This window comes from Rattus norvegicus, chromosome 3 (assembly GCF_036323735.1).
Source record: "Rattus norvegicus strain BN/NHsdMcwi chromosome 3, GRCr8, whole genome shotgun sequence".
Classification (NCBI taxonomy): domain Eukaryota; kingdom Metazoa; phylum Chordata; class Mammalia; order Rodentia; family Muridae; genus Rattus; species Rattus norvegicus.
The window spans coordinates 169921057-169943975 of NC_086021.1; the positions used below are offsets into that span (position 1 = coordinate 169921057).

Genomic DNA, 22919 nt, shown 5'->3' on the forward strand with positions numbered 1-22919 from the left:
CCTGCCCCACTCAGCCCCCAACACACTGAACATTGTTCTCAGTCTTTGTGCCTCAGATTCTCAGGAGGAGGGAAAGGCTTAGGAGCCTCACTCTTGTATATACCATCAATAAAGCTCACTGCTCTTCCCAAAAAAGAAGGAAGAAACTTACACAAGTATTTTTGAAATAATTGTACTCCACTTCTTACCAAACGAGTACAGTCAGGTGACCTACTCTTTGTTGTTATTGTTTTAATTCCACAATTACGAATTAGGATGTCTGTGAGCGGGGCTGGGGATTTAGCTCAGCGGTAGAGCGCTTGCCTAGCAAGTGCAAGGCCCTGGGTTCGGTCCCCAGCTCCGAAAAAAAAAGGATGTCTGTGCGCTCACTTTGAAAAACAACACTGGAATGTTTATGTGACTGAAAAAACTGTAACTCGGTTGTTCCAGAACTGTTCCATTTTTAGTTTCTTGTGAGGGAAAGGCTTACCAATTTGTTTTGAAATATTGTAGTTTTCTTTGAATTATAAAAGTGTGATGAAGAGAACTGTGAGACGTTCACATATGAAAGATGACTTCAGTAATCTTTATATAAACTGTGTGTATGTACATAAAATGTAAAACCTCAAACTCAATTATGGAGTGCCTTTTAGATGTTCCACTTTCTATAAAGTTTTTGCATGCACATCATATATAATTGTTATTGAAATATTTATATACTATAGTCTTCCTTAATGGTATCTGGAGGTACTTTATCTTTTGTTATGGAAGTTAAAATATATATTTCCCTCAGAAATTAAGTTAAAAGTTTAAAGTATTGAGGCTGGAGAGATGGCTCAGTGGTTAAGAGCACTGACTGCTCTTCTAGAGGTCCTGAGTTCAAATCCCAGCAACCACATGGTGGCTCACAACCATCCGTAGTGGGATCTGATGCCCTCTTCTGGTGTGTCTGAAGACAGCTACAGTGTATGGTATGCATAAGATAAATATATAATTCTTTAAAAAATATTAAAGTATTGAAATGTAAATAGTCAAGCATGGAGGTATGCAACTTTAGTCCCAGCGCTCAAAGGAGAGGCTGGCAGCTCTCTGTGAGTTCCAGGCAGCCTGCTGTATAGAATGAGTTCTAGGCCAGCCGGGTCACACAGTAAGACTCTGTCTCAAAACAACAACAAAACAACAAAGGGGAAATAATTAAATAAAATTGGCTAGTTATGAATCCCAGCTAACCAAATGAGTAGGTCTGGATAAAACATTTATTTTCCTAAGCTATTCTACTAAAACCTTGATCTTCTTTGTAGTTAAATACTCAGATTTTAAAGGAAATAATGCTAATATTAGTATCAGGGAACCCGACTCTTGGATGCTGCTATCACCAATACCTAAAAGGTTGCTGCCTAACCACAGACAAGGCGGCTCATCTGCCTAAGCCTTGGTTTCCTCATTTAAAGAGTAAAAGGGAGGAACTCACCCACTAACAAGATGATGCTGAATTTAGTAAGTAATCATCATCAAATTATTTTCCTGGGAGTCCTGCATCAATTTAGCACTTGAATAATTCTATCAAAGAAGACCAAAATGGTGCTGCAGTTGGATATGTGAACTCCAGCCTGTCCTCCTCTTGCTCTGGCCATCAGAAAGTCACAGTGTGAGCTTTTTCACTTGTAGAAGAGACAGCAGTGGTGCCTATCTCGGGGAGCTATTGAGGATTGTGGAAGATAATACTTACTAAGTGCATAGAAATCTACCTACCGCAGAGTAAAAGCTCACCCGTGAGCTATTGGTACAAGTTGTTATTAGCTAATAATTCAGTCCTTATGTTGATACAGGTAAGAAAAATTTACAATGGTGTCAATGTTCATAATGTTCTTTTTGCATATTTGTGAAGTCTTCTAAATTAAAAATGCAATAGTATAAAGACAAAAAGAAAGCAATAATTTCCATTACCCCAAATTAGCCACTTAAAACTGAAAACATTTAGAGACTGATGTTGTAAAGATTTACAGGTTGTAAATCTTGTATCCTATCCCTTCCTTTTGCATTCACTTGTGTGCTACTTTAGGGGTTTATTAATGATCACTACATGCTAAATTTCTTGGTATTTGTCTAGAAAACCTATTTCGCCTACACTCTGAAATGATAATTAGCTATCTAATGATAGTGCAGCCTGGACAGTCGCTTAAATACTCTGTCTGTAGTTCTTTCCTCCACAGAAGGGGTACATTAAAGTTACCTATGTCTCACTCTCTGTGTTCAGCACACTCTGAGATGTTCTCTAATGATCTTTGCCTCCTGATATTCATGCCCTTGGGTAACCTCCTCTGCTGCAATGTGGGCCAGTTTACTGACTCACCTCTAACAAGTACAGCAGATGTGCTGCAGCGTCCCTTCCAAAACCAGGTTATAAAGGGGCTCTGGTTTCCATCTTAGGTGTTTTCTCTCCCTCTTACATCATCGTCCTAGGGAAGCCAACATTAAGTCATTAGGCAACCTGGTAGGTGGATACTTCTGAAGAACTAAAGCTAGCAACAACAGCATTTAAATTCAAATTTAGAGCAAAGCAAACACTTTTATTTATTAAATTTCCATTTGACTCTAACTCTAGAGCCTGTTATTTATGGATTTGGGATCTCCATGATGATGACTTTTACACAGTGCCATCATCCCTTTGATCTAGAAAAGTGATTGGCCCACACTAGGTGCACACAGTTTAAACCATATGCTAGGTACAAATTAAGACAAAAAGCTCTGAAGATTTTCAAAATTTTCTGAAGACCAGCATGTAAAGGTTCATAGGCCTAAGAACACACAGAAGTAACTAGCCAACAAAGGATTAGTCTCATCTGGTTAGAAGAGTATTTGGAAAAACTACACTGACATAGGTACAGTTAACCATAGATACTATTTGGTTGTTTTGTTTTAAGGATAATTTTTAAAATTAAGTGTATGGGGGGTGTGCATGTTTAAGTAACGCTGCAAGATGGATAAAAGAGGATGTCTGAAGTTGTGGCAGTGTGAATAAAAATGGCACCATAGGCTCACAGACACTATTAGGAGGTGTGATCCTATTGGAGGAAATGTTCACTTCCAACAGGCTTTGAGGTTTCAGATGCCAAAGCCAGGCCCAGTGTCACTCTCTCTTCCTGCTGTCTGTGGATCCAGATGAAGAACTCTCAGTTACTTTTCCAGCACTATGTTGGCCTGCCTGCTGCCATGCTTTCACAGTGACAAAAATGGACTAAAGCCCAACTGTAAGCCAGCCCCAATTAAATGCTTTCCTTTCTAAGAGTTGCCAGAGTCATGGTGTCTATTCACAGCAGTAAAACTCTAATTAAGACAGATGTCCTGGAGCTGCCATTACAGGCAGTTATGAGCTGCCCAATGCGAGAGCTGGGAACCAGATTCAGGTCCTCTCCAAGAGTACTACTCACCCTTTAACCACCACTGACCTACGTCTCCCTCCCCTGCCAGTCCTACCTTTAGATTTTCTCCTCTGGTCCCCTTAGCCATGCCTAGATATTCTGCATCATTAGAAATGCTGAAAAATAGACCAGGAACATTTCAGCACTACAAATATGGATGTTCTAAATATTCATAAAGCTCCTTTGAATTTTAAGGCTCTGTAATATTATTTGGGGAAACATATAGTGCAATATTTAATGATATTAAACTGAATAGACATGCATGTTTGGAAACACTTGGAAGAAATCAGAGCACTTTTTAGACATGTTAATATATCCTATAGAATATTCCTGAACAAATAACCATTTTTTATTAATCACTTTATTTGTTTACATTTTCAAATGACACCTCCCTTCCCAGTTACCCCTCCACAAAACCTCCCATCCTATGCCCCCTCTCCCCTTCCCTTTGCCTCTATGAAGGTGCTTCTCTTTTCTTTTTTTTTTTTTTTTCTTTTTTTTTTTTCCCGGGGCTGGGGACCGAACCCAGGGCCTTGCGCTCGCTAGACAAGCGCTCTACCACTGAGCCAAATCCCCAACCCATGAAGGTGCTTCTCTATCCACTCCTGCCTCACTGCTCTAGCGTCCCCCTACGTTGGGGCATCAAGGGTCTCCCCTCCCACTGATGCCAGATAAGGCCATCCTCTGCTACATACGTATACATGGATCCCTCCAGGTATACTCTGGTTGGTGGTTTAGTCTCTGGGAGCTCTGGGGGATCCAGTTAGTTGATGTTGTTCTTCCTATGGGATTGCAAACTCCTTCAGCTCCTTCAGTCCTTCCCCTAGCTCTGCCATTAGAGTCCCCAGACTCAGTGATGGTTGGCTGTGAGTATATGCATCTATATTGGTCAGGTACTGGTAGAACCTCCTAGGGAACAGCCATACCAGGCTCCAGCAAGAGTGTAGAAGTTTGGTGTCTGTGGATGGGATGGATCCCTAGGTGGGGCGGTCTCTTTTACAATCATCACTACATCACTGATGAATAATAATCTGACTCCAATTGTGTTGTCCAGTGTTAAGTCCATGCATGCGTGGCTTTTAGCTCAATGTCAGTCCAATAGAGAATAAAGATACTCCTTGTTCCACTTCAAATCTGTAAGTGGCTGGTTATATCATGGTACTGAATACAGAATGTTGTCTCCCATTTTTTTTTACAAAGGTGGTCTCTATCTCCCTTAGGTAACATGCTAAGGATATGATCATGCTGTGCCAATTCAGGGTTTGGATATGTCTACCAAATGTTCTAAAATTTGACTCTGTCCTTTCAACAGCCTAAACAACATCAGTTTAGATAATCTTAAACAATCCAATGAATTCATGAAACCTTTTTGCACCCCAGGTGCAAATACCACAGAGAAATGATTGTATCTTATTTATTCACTATACTCCAAGTACCCACCAGCAAGCTGACAAAAAAGAGATGACATTTAAAAATCCGAGTTAAAAAGACAAATAATTTTACTTGTGTGGGAATTTATCTCCATCCTAGTTGCAATTGTAACAAAAGATGACTACATATTAAAAAATAGTAAGTCCAAACATATTTTGAGCAACATTGGGCCAACATGAATCAAATAAGAGGTTTTCTTTCTTTTTTTTAAAATGTCTTCATTTTTATTTTTTATATACATTGGTATTTTGCTTGCATATATGCCTGTGTGAGGGTGTTGGATCCCCTGGAACTGGAGTTACAGACAGTTGTGAGCTGCCATGTGGACAGAATAGAACCCAGGTCCTCTGGAAGAGCAGCCAATGCACTTAACCACTGAGCCATCTCTCCAGCCCCAATAAGAGGTTTTCAAAATGACCCATTGGAAAAGAAAACACACCCATGTTTGACAAAGTTCTGTTATGGTTGTTTAAAACTCTGCTTAGTCTATAATCACATTAAATGTTATTAAAAGATCCTAAAAGTCCACTAAGTCCACAACTGGAAAGAGTGGGTATACATCAGCAGTTCTGATCTAGGAGTCTGAGATACCCTCAGCAAGGTAGTGAGACCCAATTTCAAACAAAAACAAACCTATATATCTACAAAGAAGTAACAAATGAGAATTGTTTGTTTTACTAAATTCTGATTTCATGCCAGGTACTGTATTTATTTGTTTGTTTATGAGACTGGGTTTCTCTGTGTAGCCCTGGCTGTCCTGAAACTCACTCTGTAGACTAGTTTAGCCTCAAATTCAGAGATCTTCTGCCTCCTGAGTGCTGGGACTAAAGGTGTGTGTCACCTCAAGTTTGGCTGGATATTGGTTGGCCATTCCCTCAGTCTCTGCTCCATCCCTTGTGCCTGCATTTCTTGTGATAGGACACGTTTGGGGTTGAAAGTTTTGTGGGGGGCTGGAGAGGTGGCTCAGTGGTTAAGAACACCGACTGTTCTTCCTGAGGTCCTGAGTTCAATTCCCAGCAACCGCATGGTGGTTCACAACCATCTGTAATGAGACCCGATGCCCTCTTCTGGTGTGTCTGAAGACAGCTACAGTGTACTTACATATAATAAATAAATCTTTAAAAAAAAAGAAAAAGAAAAAAATGTTTTGTGGGTGGGTTGGTATGTCTATCGCTCCTCTGGGGTTCCTGTCTACAGGAGGTTGCCTCTTCAGGTTCCACATCCCCAATGTAGTGAGTCACAGCTAAGATCATTCCCATTGATTCCTGGGTGCCTCCCTTATCCCAGGTCTCTGTCTCATCCTGGAGATGGCTCCTACCTCCTCATCCCATCAGTTGCAGATTTCCATTCATTTTCATGGCCATCTAGCCATCTCTCCTGTCCTTCCCCACACCTGATCCTGAACCCTTTTACCCTCCCCATCTCCTCCCCTTCCCAGTTCCCTTTCTCCACTACCTCTTATGATTATTGTATTCCCCCTTCTATGTAAGATTCAAGCTTCCTCACTTAGGCCTTCCTTCTTGTTTGGCTTCTTTAGGTCTGTTGAATGAAGCATGGTACCTGTATTTTATAGCTAATATCCACTTATCGTGCATGTCCTTTTGGGACTTAGTTACCTCACTCAGGAAGATAGTCTCAAGTCCCACAGGCAAGCAGCAATCTCTAACACTATTAACAATACTTTGTTGCCCTTGCAGAGAGGGGAATGTTGTTCCTTGGGGGGCTCCACCCAGCAGCTGACTCAAATATACAGACACCCACAGCCAAACAGTGGATGGATCCTGGAGACTCTTATGGAAGAATAGGAGGGAGGATTGTGGCCCCCAAAAAGGATAGGATCTTCACAGGAAGACCAACAGAGTGAAGTAACCTGGACCCTTGGGGCTCTCAGAGTCTGAACCACCAACCAAAGAGCATACACAGGCTGGACCTAGGCCTCCCCACTCATATGTAGATGTGCAGCTTGTCCTCCATGTGGATGTGGAACAACGGGAACAAAAGCAGCTGCCTGTATGTGGGATATGTTCTACTAGCTGGGTCGCCTCGTCTGGCCTTAGTGGGAGAAGTGCCAGGGGGTGGGGAAGGAACACCCAGGAGTCCCTTACCCACTCAAAGGAGAAGGGGAGAGGGAAGGATTATGGGAAGGAGGGGGCAGTGAGAGGGATGTAAAGTGAATAAGTAAAAAATTAAATTAAATTTTAAAAAGGTATGTCATCACCACCCAGTGTGAAGTACCTTTTTTGACAATAATATTTAAAGTACTGTTATCTAAGTTGGACAAAAAGAGAGAGAGGGTGAAAGGCCCTCTACCTTAGGTTACACAGCCTAAGGTTACAGTGGCAGGGGATGGACTTTTAAGCCAGGCTACTGCTCCTAATCACATGGTTACACTAACAAAGCCAACAGTTCTCTTATTATCAAATCTCCATGGTACTAGCAGGTCTAAGTGAACATGTAGAAAAATGGCTACAGATCACGATAAATATTACTTACTTTTTCCTTTCTCTAGTCTCCTCCACCACATTCTTTACCTAGAAGCTTTCCTCCTGGTTTCTACATCAACATCCTCTAAGGTGAAGTTGGAGAAACTGAGAACTACCTCACAAAGAATAATTCTCTACAGCAATTAGATAATCCATTAAACAAATCACAGTGAACTCTACAAAATGAGTAAATGTAATAAATAGTTCTCCATCTTAGAATAATTATTTTTTGAAATAATAAAATTTACTGATAGAGTTGGGGAAGTAACTCAGTAGCAGACTTCTGGCTTAGACTGCAAAAGGTTCTCTGTTCCATCCCCAACACACACACACGCACACACACAGACACACACACACACACACACACATACACACACACACATGCACACACACATACACACACATACACACACACACGCACACACACAGACACACACACAGACACAGACACACACACAGACACACACACAGACACACACATACATACACACACATGCACACACACACACATGCACACACACACACAGGGAAGGGGAGAGAGGGAGAGGGAGGGGGAGGGGAAGGGGGAGAGGGAGAGAGAGAGAAGGGACATCGGTACTGTGCTCTAGGGTTAGAGGTCTTTTCAGTTCAGAAATGTTATTTCAGCAATGAATTCATTTTATAAAAATTCCAATAAAGTAAAAAATGCTGAATGTCATTAGCATTTCTTATGCTGTTTAAGTTACAGCACACTTTACAGGCAAAGATCTTAAGACTAACTGTTTAGACTAAGGATGGAGCTCAGTGGCATGTGTCTTGGCATATTCAAGGTCCTGGAATCAATTCCCAGTACCACATAAACAAAATTTTTGTCTTTTTGGTAACCTTCTGGTATATGAAAATATACTAACAACTAAAAACCAAGCAAACAAAAGACCCAATATGGATGGACGTTTTTATCGAATGTCTAAGTGACTAGCAGCTGGGAGAGGCTGATGTGGGACAGGAGCTACTCTGCTACAATGCGGAGCCCAGTGAAGGTGAACAGTGGGCTGGGCAGCTCTTAAAGGCTGGTGAACAGCCTCACCTTGTTTTCTCTGCTTATCTAGTGAGCATCAAGAAGACTCTCCTGAGGGCATGATAGGAACTGCACAGCCAGCCACACATTGAGGATTTGCATTCACGAGTAGTTTCACCCCCAAACCCCACGTTGCTACACACAGTACGATCCAGGAGACACTACACTATCAGCCTAACGTTGGGAAGAATTTGTTACAAAGGTGTAATCTCGGGCTGTACTCGGACCTACTGAATCAGAGTCTGCACTGTAACTAAATTCTGAAAAGCACAGACTAAGGTATTATTACCAATTTGGAGGGAGGTTTCCACAATGTTCCTCCTTGGGATTTCCCTAAAGATGGGGATACTGATGAAGAGTTCGTTAAGCTTATCTAGTTTATCAAGCTAAACTAGAAGGAGACATTGTACACAAGCATTTTTTTAAATTACCGGGCTTGATAACAAGTACAAAGACATAAGCAGCCAGGGACGTCTCAACAAAATAAAATAACAATGCACACTTGAATGCATTTCTGTAAATTATACTACTTCTGGGAATCTGGCCATGTACCTTACAGAGTTTAATCGTCAGCAATGGCTACAGGCAATGAGGAGAGACAGGCATGGGGATGAAGAGAGTCCATCATGAGGAATGACGACTTAGAAGATAGTAAGGCGCAGAGGAGCAACATGGAGCTGTTGCACTGTTCACACATTTCAGGACGGTCTCGAGACATTTCCTTCTGCATATGTGTTTTTGAGCATCTGTTATGTGCTGGGCACTGTGCCCAGTGTGAGGATATAGAGATTCAAAACCAAACAGTTCTTTGATTTTCTGAAGGTTTCTGCTTAGAGAAACAAATGTGACTGCTGTTCTGGAAAATACAACTCTAGCCAATCAAAAGACCTGGCACTATCTGAGGAAGCCCCTTCTGTCTAGGCTCTAGCTTTGTACAGGACTGAACAGACAAAAGTACCTCAGCGTCCCAAGACTGGGAGGAATGACCACAGCCCAGGGGACAGTGCAGGGGACTAGCAGGCCAAGGTTAATATTCGAGAGTTATAAGATAACTGGGGGCAGTATAATTACTTTGATATAAGATTTATTAAAAATTATCACATTTAATTGAGCTCAGAACATATTTGAACTTAACCATATCTCAGATTATCAGCAAGACTGTGGATGCAAATGCCAATGATGTTAAATTTCCTTATAGAAATCATTTTTAAAATGTAAGACTTTATAAAACTCCATGTTAACATTTTAGGCAGCCATTTTGCTTACAGACTTAGCTAGAATCCTGCTACTCCCAGCTACCCTTTCCACAACCATTGCATCGTCTGTTCCTTGACAACTTCAGTTACTCATCCCACTCAGCAAATCCTAAGGAAACGTAGATCTCTTCCCACTCTCAGAGAGAAAGGGTTGATCTAAACGCTTGTAGAGAAAGACAGGATGTTCAACAAAACAAGTTGTTTTCAGGAGAAGATTATGAATAACGTTTAAAAAAGCCCAATAAGTAAAAAGGTGGTTAAGCAAACTATAAGCCATTGTAACTAAGTTTGCAGGTTTCACAGAACCATGGCACTGCAAAGATAACTGACAAATGCCCCACTGTACAATTCCACCCATGGAAAAATTATACATATGAGGAAAAACTAGGAAAAAGGAAAAATATAAAGTTATTTTCAAGCATGTTAGGGTGCTTTCTTTTTATTTGAAATGTATTTTACGAGGAGCTAGAAAGATGATTCAGTGGATGAACACTTGATGCCCTTGCGGAGGACCCAAGTGCTGCTCCAGGACCCACACCCATCTAGAACTGGAAATCCAGGGGATCGGAGTCCCTCTTCTGACCTTCAAGGGCACAAGACATACACAAAATATACACATAAAATAAAATAAATCTGGGGTTGGGGATTTAGCTCAGTGGTAGAGCGCTTGCCTAGGAAGCCCAAGGCCCTGGGTTTGGTCCCCAGCTCCGAAAAAAAGAACCAAAAAATAAATAAATAAATATATAAATAAATAAATAAATCTGAAGAGTTATCATTTTTTTTGATGAGAGTGACAGTGATTTTAACTCAAGTCCTCATGCTTGCCACCAGTCTTACTCTCTTAGCCATCTTCCCAGAATGCTATCTAAAATTTCCATGTCACTATTGATTTTCTTTTTTAACATTTGTGTACTTTTATTGTATGGGTATGGTTTTTCCCGCATGTGTACTTGTGTACTCCATGTGTACAGCAGGAGGTGCTCTGGGACTGGAGTTAGAGTGTGGTGAGTTAGCCACCATGTGTGCACTGGGAACTAAACCTGAGTCCTGTGCAAGAGCAGCAAATACTCCTAACCACTGAGCCATCTCCCCAGCCCCAACGATGACTTTCAATAAATACTTTTTATAATAAAAAGTTTCAGGAACCAAAATAAGTATAACCCATTACTGAGTATAATAATTTTTACACTAATAAGAAATAAAATAGGTGATGTAACTGATCTTAATGTTTGATTGGATCTTTATCCTTTACAAAGCTCTTTAAATGGGCTGGAGAGGTTGTTAGGCAGTTAAGAGCACTGGCTGCTCTTCCTGAGGACCCAGGTGCTATTCCCAGCACCCACATGGCAGCTCACAATTGTCTAACTCCAGTTTCAGGGGATCTGATGCCCTCTTCTGGCCTCCTTGAGCACTGCATGAATGTAGTGCACAGACAGACTTGCAGGCAAAGCACCCATACACATAAACATTTTTTAATCAAATACATATTTTAAGGCTCTTTATAAGCAAGTAAAAATTAAAAAATAATGATATTCATGTATAAGAAGAAGAATACAACTAAGGAGAGAGAGGGGGAGCTGGAGAAGGGGCAGAGAGAGAGAGAAAGAGAGAAAAAATAACATTTGTGAGAAGGCTTTGTTCAGCAACTACCCATGAACTCTGGGTAAAAGCAAAACTAAATTTCTGGATTCTATTTTGCTTTTTGCTTTTCACCTTATTTGATCTTGCTTAACTTCACTCATGCCAAGTTAGTTTTTTTTCCTCTTCTTTTCCCTTGCCCACATGTTAACAGATTTAAAGGGAAAAGGACACAGCAACTCTCTTATAGTCCCCTGATCCCAGCAATGCCATGAAATAGAGCTTTCTGGGATGGGGTACACACCACCCATCACCACCAAGATCATAAGGACTGGCTGAGACTCAGGGCTCAAGCTCTCCACATTTGTAACAAAGAAAAAAGCATACCCTAAAATATGAAGTCATGAGAAAGCTCATGGTAATGCTCAAGAAATGCTCATCTCACCCGTTCATCCCACTACCTACCTTACACACACGTGTTCTCCCCAAAGTAAAACTGTATGAGCTCTTATATCTCATGTGACTCACATGTCTTCTCTATCCCACTCTCTAACCTACTCAGGCCAGGCTGTGGGGATCAGAACAATAGGCCCCATGCCCTCTGACCCCATCGATTGCTAATGCTAAGTCCCAGGAAAAGGCCACGAGAAGGAGGAAGGGATGAGGAAAGGGGTTAAGCTAGGGGAATTCACTGGACTTGGTCTGGTTATAGCCCTTATCCAAAAGTGTAGGATCCTTTCAAATATCTTCCTCCAAATAAAAATCTCTTTTGGATTCTTATGGGCACTTTCATCTAACAGTCCTTTGCAGGTAGCTCTTCCATTACCATACCTTAGAGTTAGTACAATAATCCTATGATTTCCTCTACAGCCAACCTACGTTTCTTTATGCAACCTCTCCTGGAATTGTCCTGAGTTGAGAATGTCAACTTTTCTTTTCAAGATTCCAATAAAATCCTATGCATACATGCCATTTGGTGTCAGGGAAAGGAAACACTTTGCCTGGTTTGACTTTAGCTCTCTACAGTCCATCAGATTTTGACTGGTTTAAGACAAGCTTATGAAGCCTGGAGTGACTCTAGACTCTCAGGACTGAGAAACAGAGGTTTGACCTCTTTTTACTGGGTTTAAAGACATAGCACACCAAGGGCCTCCACTCTCTGTCAGCTTTGACCATGTGCGTGCTGTTCCTCTAGATGTCTTGGTGAGGTGACAAGAGTCAGGCAATTCTTTTTAAAATCCCATTCCAATTATGGAGACCAGAAAGCTGGTATGGTAACCTCTGTATGAAGCACAAGAAAAGGAAGGTGAACAAAGAAAGGTGTTGACAAGGTAGTGGGGAGGCAGATGGAGTGCTTGTTGCCTGTGAACAACACTGCAGTCTCAAACTTTCTAAGCCTCTATTTTTTTTTTTTTACTAAAATGAGGTAAGTAACATTATACCTGAATGATATTATTATTAACTCAGGGATACTGCATAGCACTAGTAATATCTGTAACAAACTGGTTTTTGTCATCAGAGTCAAGTGATGTGTGTAAATGAGTTCTAGTTAGAAATCAAATTCCACATAGCTTTACCCTTCTCCTCCCAAATTTAAAACACTTATTTTCTTTTAAAGGTAATTATATATTACAATATTACAAAATGTAACAAAACACAACAGGGTACTTGCCAGTTAAAACTTCTGAGATAAAAATAGTTCTGGTTTCTCAAAAAAAAAGAACCAAAAAAAAAAAAAATAGTTCTGGCCAGCAAGATGGCTGAACAGATAAAGACACTTGTCCCAAGTCTGATGACTTGAATTCTATCCCCAGAACTCCCATTCAGAAAGGAAAGAATCAACTCCTCCAGATTATTCCCAGGCCTACACACACACACACACACACACACACACTCACTCACACACACACACACACACACACACACACACACACACACACACACACACAATGTAATTAAAAAGTATTCTCGGGGGCTGGAGAGATGGCTCAGCGGTTAAGAGCACCGACTGCTCTTCCAGAGGTCCTGAGTTCAAATCCCAGCAACCACATGGTGGCTCACAACCATCTGTAATGGGATCCGATGCCCTCTTCTAGTGTATCTGAAGACAGCTACAGTGTACTTGTATATGATAAATAAATAAATCTTTAAAAAAAAAAGTATTCTCGTTGGGGATTTGGCTCAGTGGTAGAGCACTTGCCTAGCAAGCGCAAGGCTCTGGGTTTGGTCCCCAGCCCCCCCCCAAAAAAGTATTCTCTAAGTAAACACTTGGGACTGACAGGAGTTCCATGAGGGTGGAACTGATTGAGAGTGGAAAAATCTATGGAATTTTTGGGACACCTTTCTAGGATTTTTAGGATTACCATGTACAGGATAAGAAGGAATGTTGCATCTGAAGAGACTAGGGATTCAGAGTGTGAGGAGACTTGAGGGTAGAAGATACAGCTTTAAGTAACCAAAGGGCTGCAGATGGTTGAAAGACTTGCTAGGCAATGTAGATGAATCAAAGTTCCTGAGGTAGAGACTGGTTTCCTTTAAGAAAAATATTCTTGAGCTAACAGAGGTCTCTACATAAAAGGAACTCTCAGCATACTACCAGCCATACTAGAAAACTCTCTGCTCACTTCCTGAGTGTCTATAATCCTAATGTCTAGTGTAGACAAAAGAAAGAAATGTAAGTGGTAATAATAGAGCATGTGCCAACATTTCTCATCAGCATAACAACAAACACGCAAGAGAGAAGGATTGCTCTGAGTTAGCCCACTCTGTTATTTACAGATGGAGTCTTACTCCATTTGAGAGTTATTTTAGCAGCCATGGAAATAAAAAATTAAAATCAAGCCAAAATGCAGGCTGCTGCATCATTTTGAGGAAGGATGCTAAGGATGCTTTCTGCTCTGTTTAGGAAGCTAGACATTAAATATATGTTTATAGCCTAAAAATTGTAGCTACTAGGAAGAAAGTGATTCAATGTTGGATTTTCTTTGTTCTACCTGTGAAAAAAGATGAGTGGCTTTAGAAGTGAAAGACAAAAAGGGAGGGGTTCAGAAGAGTAGAAAGACATGAGAATCCGGTGACATTAGCCAACCACGCCTACTGACCTTGCAAATCTTGGGTCTGAACACTAAATGACAGGGCACCGGCTCTGCTCATCTCCTCTCTTTCCCTCTCCACAATGAGCGGCGGGTTGGCAGGAGACAAGGACAGAAAAGGAAGAAGCTCATCTTTCATCCAGCCTGTTCGCTGCTTTCCACAGCTAACACAATTCAGCACAGAACATTAGTGCCCATCACCATGGAGGCAATTGTAACGTCAACCCCAGAACTGTGAAATCACAAAATACAAGGCCATACAAAAGGTTCTGGAGCAAGAGCAAGACAGCAGAGGTATCAGTAAGAAACAATCTTTACAAGTTCTTTTGAAACAACTAAAGATTTTTAAGTCTTTTTGCTCCTTTCATAATACGAAGACAATTTCTGATTATCCCAAATTAAACTAATGTCTTCTGTTGACAGAAGACATTATATCCAAACTCCAGCCTTCAGGCTCCGTGAGAAATGAATGGTCTATCAAAGGCCATGCAGTTAGGAACAGACACCTTCATAATGAAGTATGGCTTTCACCTAAATGGAGAAAGCAATCTTTGGCCTAGATCATGAAATATTTTGTTGTAAATCCTATCTTTCATGCACTGTTAACTGTGCAGACAAACAAGTAAACACAGTGCTAACTGCTACTATAGGTATCCAGTTTATGATCCATGAAAACTGAAAACGAGGGAGTGGTGTTTAACATGGCCAGAGGGTCAGGACAAGCTTCAGAGGGGCACCTGAGACAAGCTGGGAAGGCCTAATGAAGAAACAGAAGGTTCATTTTGTAGCAAAGGAAAAACAGGAAATCCAGAAAATTCAGGTTTAGAAGTATCAAGAATGCCTTCATTTCAGGACTTGTCTGAGAACTTGGGACCTGGAAGAGGTCACAGACCTGAAGGCCAAAAACTAGAAGCATTAAAGGGTAAAGCAGCTCCAGGCTGGAACCACTTACAGTGTGAAGCCAGGCAAGAGTGAATGACCTGGACTAAGCAAACCACAAAGGTGGTGCCTGAAACATTTCAGGAGTTACAGAGCTGGAGCCCAGAGGTCTGAATCACAGGAGGAAAGGAAGCAGAGGCCGTGGATAAGGATACCCACAGGAAGCTTGGCTTAGAACAGACTGAGCCAACAGGAAGCCTAGGATCAAATTTTATTTTCTAGCCATGACCACTGATTTGAGCTCCAGACTGGCCCTTTTGAATTCTTCTTTTTATCTTATCTGCTACATTGAATTCATACGCTGGCTCCCTGTCCACCTATTCTTCATACAAAGACTGAATCCCATGGTCTTCTCAAAATATAAACTGAGGTAATCTTAACCATCACTCAAAGTGTATAATGGCTTCCGGCAGCCCTTGGAGTAAGTCTCTAAATCCTTGGCTGACCTAGGCGTTGCTTACCCCTCATCACCTCTCCCTCCTACCTGCTTCACCAACCTGGATCTTTTCCATCCTGGACCTCACTTGTCCACACTTCTGCTTCCTCCTAGAAATGCTCCTATTTTCTTACTCTCCCTCCCCAACTGAAGCAGCCTACGGGGAGGTCATCTACAACGATCTTCTTCTACCCCATGCCCAGGGGTTCTTCTCAGCCACTTTATCTGTGGCCTCAGCTGTCCAATCAACCAGGTGAGGTTTTCCTAGTCCTCAGCACTACAGACTTAACTCCTTTCCCTCTGATGCCTGTTGTATGGGCTGTAAAGAGCAGCAACGTCTGTCTCCAGAGCTGTTAGGAAAGTTACTTCAGAGGGTCACTGAGCACCCTACTTCTCCTGTCTCTCCTGACCTTTTTAACCACCTGCCTTCACCATGAGCCAGTCTAAGGCTCTCCAGCCCTTCCCAATCCCTAGCTACCCAGACAGAAGGGCCTCTTCATTCTGTCTTGGCACCGTACAGGTCCTGCCTGACTCTTCCTGGAGTCCTTTCACAACTCTGTATAAACAAACATTCAAACAACCAAACTCACTTCCTATCCAGTGCATGCCTCTTCTCAGTCTTTTCTTCTTTGAATTCACTCCCAGCTCCCATTCTAAATCTGGCGCATAAAAGCCTCCTAGAATTCATTCATTCATTCATTCATTCATTCATTCATTCATTCTCAGTGTCTTCCCTCATGACCACTGACACCAGGGGGACAACTTAGGACACTGTGATTTAAAACCATCAGATCCTCACGGGACTGGGTCTCCTCTTCCACACTATCTGGATTATAAATGAGCACAAAAATGTCTATTCTTTTTGGTCACTGAGGTCTCAGTAGCACTGTCTGCTATATAAGCTAGTGCTTCTCTACTCATATAAGCTGAGTTTAAGTGTCCGAGTGAAGGCCGAGGATGCAGTAGTACAAGGAACATTTACATTTTAGGAGCCTGGAGTAAGAATCAGGAATAGTCTATGCCACAGCCTCTATACTTTTCTAATCTTCACCAAGAAACTTTAAAGTCTCTAATTTAACAGTCATCATCCTTTCTTACTATTAGCACAAAGGGCTATAAATGGATTGGAAATGAAAATGACTTAGGTAAAGAGCAAGTCACTAGTAAATGGAGGAGCTGAGACTGAATCACAGTCACAGGCATTTCACGACAGCATCTAGTCTCTCAGATCACATTCTAGCGTTCTATCAGAGGTACTCTTGGCTGACACACAGAAGAGCTAGAATGAAGCGAAAAGATTAAGACTGTGGAAGTCCTTAAGTATCAATCTGTGGAGTGTAACTTGCACCCAACAGACAATGGGAAGCAATACTCAACCCCCACTTCCAAGTCCCACAGCAGTAAGCTGATACATTCTCCTTCCTTCAAAGACCTCACTGTACTTTCTGCTCTTGACCACTGAGTGCCCAAGGACCACCCACTGCAGAAACAAAATAGCTTTTACAAGGGCAAAACTTGCAGCCCTTTACTTTCCAGAAAGCTAGCACCAAGAGCTATCTGGCTTTTCCTAACCTGCCAAAGGAGTGACGACTCACCCACCGGAGCACACTGAATCCGTGAGAGAGAATTCGCTCTAACAAGGTGACTTTTTTTTTCCTGAGACAGACCATACTAGGAGCCAGGGGAAGAACTCCCTCGAGCTGTTTCACAGCTTTTCTGCTAGTCCCTTTGTACTTAGCCATCCCAAAGTAAAGGAGACTGAGCAGCTGACACAGCCCCCCACAGCGCTCCACCACCAACATCCCTGAAAAAGAGATTCAGAAATGAGATGATGGCTGTCCAAAAGTCTTGCTAACCTGGGGTTAATCCTTTCTTGTGAAGGCCTCACTAGCATCACAGAGCTCCACGTTCTCCACATACCAAGCCATATACATCCCGTTATTTTGGTTTTCCATTTACCATACCTCAGTTATGTGCCACATCAGGATGTTTCAGTCAACAATGGACTGTATATATTATGGTGTCCCTATATGATTATGATGGAGCTGTAAATATCTAACCACATGGGGCTTTTACTATACTTTCAATTTAAAATATACAGCATGCTACCCTACATTTTTATAGCTAAGGAACAATAGGCATACCATTGTCTTAGTTACTGTTCTATTGTTGTGAAAAGACACCATGACCAAGGCAACTCTTATAAAGGGAAGCATTTAATTGTGAAGATGTTTTCAGTTTCAGGGGCTTAGTCCATTATTATTAAAACAGGGCACATGGGAGCAGGGAGCATGGAGGCAGCAGGCAGGTGTGGTGCTGAAGAAGTAGCTAAAGGCTACATCCTTATCGAGAGAGAGAGAGAGAGAGAGAGAGAGAGAGAGAGAGAGAGAGAGAGGCAGACAGACAGACAGACACACACACACACACACACACACACACACACACACACACACACACACTAGACCTGATATGGGCTTTTGACATCAAAGCCCAGTCAACAAGGACACATCTCTTAATCTTTCTAATTCTTTCAAAGAGTTCCACTCCCTAATGACTAAGCATTCAAATATATGATTCTACAAGACCTTTCTTATCAAACCACAACCATACAATCCTGGTCATGTAAGCATATTTTATGCTTACACCCAATGAAGCATCTTTCAGAACATATTCCTGTTATTAAGCAACATGTGATTGTCTTTCTAATTATTTTAAATGTTCACTATGATCCTGATGAGTTCATTTTCAGCTATGCTTCCATAAAAGCAATCTGCACCATATACTTCTTAAATTTTATTATGCTAATTACAAAAATGAATTACCAAAAATAAGGAATTGGGCATTCTCAATGAGTGAGTCAGTTTAAATAATTAAAGGCTAACACACATAAGCACTAAAATGACCGGACCCTTGCTAAAGCTAGCAACATCTTAATAAATAAAATAGTCTTTCCTGTCTGTTCTCATGAGAGTTGGTCACATCCTATCTCTGACTTATTCTGTCAAATCTTTCTCTGATTCATCAACTTTGTCTGCCCCTCAGTTAGACATCATGGCTTGGGATTAAAGGTGTGCCCTAAGGGCTTGTCTGCATTCCAGCAAGTTCATGTCTTTGGATGTGATCCCTTGCTGAACAACCATATTGCTGGATTAAAATTCCTCTACAGACCTAGCTCTTCCTTCTCTCAGCTCCATAAATCTTGGCATGCTTCTAACGGCTTCTCTAACCTTAGGGACAACCAAAACAACTCTTCTGCTGCTCAGTTTTTTAATCTCCTTGACTTCACCCATCTTCACGGAGTTCCCTTCGATGAATAGTGTCTGTGGCAAAACACAGGAGTCTGCTAATTAACTGCTCCAACTCTTAAATCTTCCATGCACATGTCCCTCTAACCTCATCCTGGTATTACTCCATCACTCCAAACACTCATCCCTTGACTTCATCAACACCTCTAGGCCTTTTCTCCTTGCCATGCAGCCTTGACAGCCCATCTGTCATGCTAATCACTTTCTGACCAATACCCTCAGTGCACCTGCTTCACTGTCCTGCCATTCCCCCTTAATGAATCCCAACTCCGGCTCAGTCCAACCATATGCCTTCATTGCTCCCCAAATTAGGTGGTTAAATGCTACTGGTATACCAATTCATCTATCATCTCCTATTGACGCTGCCTAACAAGTATAGACATTGTTTCAAACTCATTCTCCATCCTTCTAACCTTAATTGGCTGCCAAAATGTCTCCTTTTTCCTTTGGACTCTTCCCACTTATTCTAAGCAATCAACTTCATTCTCTATTGGTTAATTTCAATTGTCAACTTGGTTGGATTAACAAACAAGTTATTAGTGAGGCACACATTTGAGTGTGTCTGTGAGGGTCTTTCCAGAAATGATTAACCTCAGAGAAAGACTGTTGCTAAATACAGGCAGCACCATCACATGAACTATAGTCTCGATTTAATTAAAAAGAGAAAACCAGTTTTATGCCCAAGTGCATCTTTCTCTGCATCCTGAGTGTGGATCCAATGTGACCAGGGGCCTCCTGTCATCATGCCTTCTCTCCATGAAGGACTGTATCCCTTTTTAAAGCTCAGCTTGCTTTTAGTCAAGTATTTGGTTGCAGCAACGAGAAAAGCAACTAATAAAAAGGGGGTGGAAGCCATTACACTCTCACTCCCTCATAAGCCATCCCACTAGAAAATACAAAACTGTGCTCAGAGAGCCCATTATGAGCCTGCCAACTTCATGATACCTGAGCAGGCCAGGTAATGGGGCCCACCGTTCATGTGATTATTTGAAGCTCCCTGGAGGTAAGCACTCCTGAAGCAAGCAGCATGCTGGCGAGTGACTTACTAATATGTTTATTTAGATTTACCTTACTTTATGCATATGAGTAGTTTTGCCTGCATGTATGTTTGCGTACCATCTGTGTGCCTAATGCATGTGGAGGTCAGAAGAAGGCACTAGACCTCCTGAGGCTGCAGTAACAACAGATGGCTGTGAGCTACTACGTGTATGCTGGGAATAGAACCCAGGGCCTCTGGAAGAGTAGCCAATGCACCTAACCACTGAGCGATCTTTCCAGCCCCAGTAGGTAACTTTGTAGAAAAGAAAAATAAAATAGCCTCTCCTCTAAGAATCTTAAAGACAGAGATAGGTTTTAAAAGAAGAAAGAAAGCTCTCTTGCCTCACAATCCTAAAACAAGCTTAAATGCAAACATAAAGTTATCATGAATACACAGAATAATTAAAAGGCCCAATTTGAAACCAGGATCAGTGAAAGAATACAAAATTATTAACTGTACGTCTTTCATTCTCAACCAAGCCATATTTGTTGGTGAGCTTACAAGCCTTCCTTCCTTATAACTGACACTGATTTTCTTGTGTGTGCAATTCTGAGGCTGTAGTAGAAACAATAAAGGAGGAAAGAAACATATAAATGAAATTCTTGGGACTTTAGTAAAGTCCTAACAGGAAATGAGTATGTGAGTGAGACGGAAGCTACTATAGAGGGGACCATCAGTAACAGCCGTTCTGAAGAGAAGGAGCTTTCCAAGAGTACCATGTAAAGAGTGCACTCAAAGTATTCACGAATGGGACTCTTCAGTACAGTGGGCAGCCACTCAACAAAGAGGTGGTCTTCCCTTGTCTTTTAACCATTTACCCTGGCTTCTGTAGAATCAGCAGGCAGGAGTGAGGCCAGAAGACCAGCTAAGGGACATCAACAGTCATCCGGCTGAGAAAATGCAACATTAGGAAGCAACAGGATTTGAAATATTCTGGGGTGGCATGAGGGATGCATCAAGAATGAAGACAACAGATGTGGAAGTTTGAGAGGGAGTCTGAAAGACCAAATTGGGGCTTTGGGGTTTAGCTCAGTTGTCGATGATTAGTTAACAAATACATCGGCAGCATGGAATGGGAGTGGAGCAGGCAATTTGTAGACATGTGAAGTTTGAGATGAGGCAGCCAGCAAAGTCAACAGGAAAATTTGATAGATGAAAATGCAAGCCTCAAGCCCGGGGGGGGGGGGGCGAGAGTGAGAGAGCGAGAACGAGAGAGGGAGGGAGAGGCAGGCTTAAAGAGGGAGTTGTCTCCACATAGGGCACACTAAAGACGTGGGTGAGTCTAACTGGGGTAGGAATACAATGAGAGAAAATGCTGAGTGAGAAGAGAAGAGAAAAAGCTGAGTGAGAAAAGAAATGATAACATTGAAGTATGGTGCTTACATGCATTAGGAAGCTGAAGCAAGAGAATTCCAAGCTCAAGGATTTCCTGGGCTATACAGGGAGCTCAAGGACAGCCTCAGCTATATATCAAGACTCTTGTCTCGGAGAAGAGAGGGAAGTCTAAAACTGAACAGGATTAAGCAACCTCCACAAAAGCACACAGACTTGCAGTCACATACATTTGCAACAAATGTCCATTGAAGGACAAACTTACTATATTCCCTATGGTCCCTCAGCAGACCTAAACTTCCATTAGGACATAACCACTACATTACCAAGTTCTTACATATATGAGACATAAGCATCAAGGGTTTTTCTAAGGTCTCTAGGCTGTATCGTTCTAGAAAAGGGTCAGAGAAAACAGAAATCTTTCCCCCAAAACTCACTAAAAATAAAAGAAGCCTATCTGATGTTCAGACCTATAAGAATTTTACACTCAAAAATACATCTTTCCCCATCTTTATCAATGAAAGCATAATGATACATTTTACTACAGATCCTGAAAGGTGAACTTTCAAACAGTTCAAAGGTCACACAAAAGATGAAAACTGCTCAAAGGTCAAGAACTAATTATAAAATATTAAAAAAAAAATCAAGGGGTTGGGGATTTAGCTCAGTGGTAGAGCACTTGCCTAGCAAGAGCAAGGCCCTGGGTTCGTCCCCAGCTCCGAAAAAAAGAAAAAAGAAAAAAAAAATCAAGCAGTGGTTTACAACCCCATAAGAACAACAATACCAACAAACCAGAGCTCCCAGGGACTAAACCACCATCCAAGAGTACACACGGACAGAGCCATGGCTCTAGCTGCATATGTAGCAGAGGATGGCCTTGTTGGGCACCAATGGGAGGAAGAGGATGCCCTTGTTGGGCACCAATGGGAGGAGAAGCCCTTGGTCCTGCCAAGGCTAGACCCACCCTCAACCCCCAGTGTAGGGGAATGTCAGGATCGGGAGGCGGGAAGGGGTGGTGGTTGGGTTGGGGAAAGGGGATAACATTTGAAATGTAAATTTAAAATACCCTATTTAAAAAAAAGCAAGCAACTAAGTGCACCTCGAAAGCCATCCAAAAGATAAGCAGAGAACTGCAGAGGACAGAACTGCCAAGAAAGCAGGTAAATATAACAGCCTCCCCCAAATGAGAGCACACCAAGGCAGTCATCACCCTGCTGGTCTGACCAGAGCTCACTCTGCTCTTAAGGCTTATCCTATCGCTAAAAACTACCAAACTGGGACACTTTAGACTGCGCCAAAATTTCCCGTGTGACAAATAAAAAAAGGTAACACATAAGGAAAGCCAGCAACATTGCCAAAAACGTTCCTTCCTGAAACTGATCAAATTAAATCAAGGTTTTCTTTTCTGCTTGTTTGTTTTTGTTTTTTAGACTCATTGATACTATTATTTTGTATGAGTGTTTTGTCTGCACGTATGTATGAGCATTAGATGTGTGCCTGGTACCAATAGAGGTCAGAAAACTGTGTCACCCCTGAGGCTAGAGTGACACATAGTTCTGAGTTGCCATAT

General features: G+C 41.8%; 1 protein-coding gene across 20 annotated transcripts in view; it reads right to left on the reverse strand.

The window, feature by feature from the left end:
• The window catches only part of Zhx3 (zinc fingers and homeoboxes 3), a 130875-nt gene that overhangs the window by 83560 nt on the left and 24396 nt on the right, over positions 1 to 22919 (reverse strand). For 3 of the 20 annotated variants that reach the window (XM_063283860.1, XM_006235474.5, XM_039105099.2), the window contains exon 1: positions 14308 to 22919. This exon is cut by the window's right edge. The exons of 13 other annotated variants lie outside the window; for them this stretch is intronic. The gene's annotated coding sequence lies outside the window, so the exon portion shown is untranslated. Of the gene's footprint in view, positions 1 to 2332; positions 2439 to 3456; positions 3518 to 14307 lie in introns of those variants that run through there. 4 more of the 20 variants (XM_063283859.1, XM_063283857.1, NM_001047097.2 and 1 more) reach the window with 4 other exon arrangements.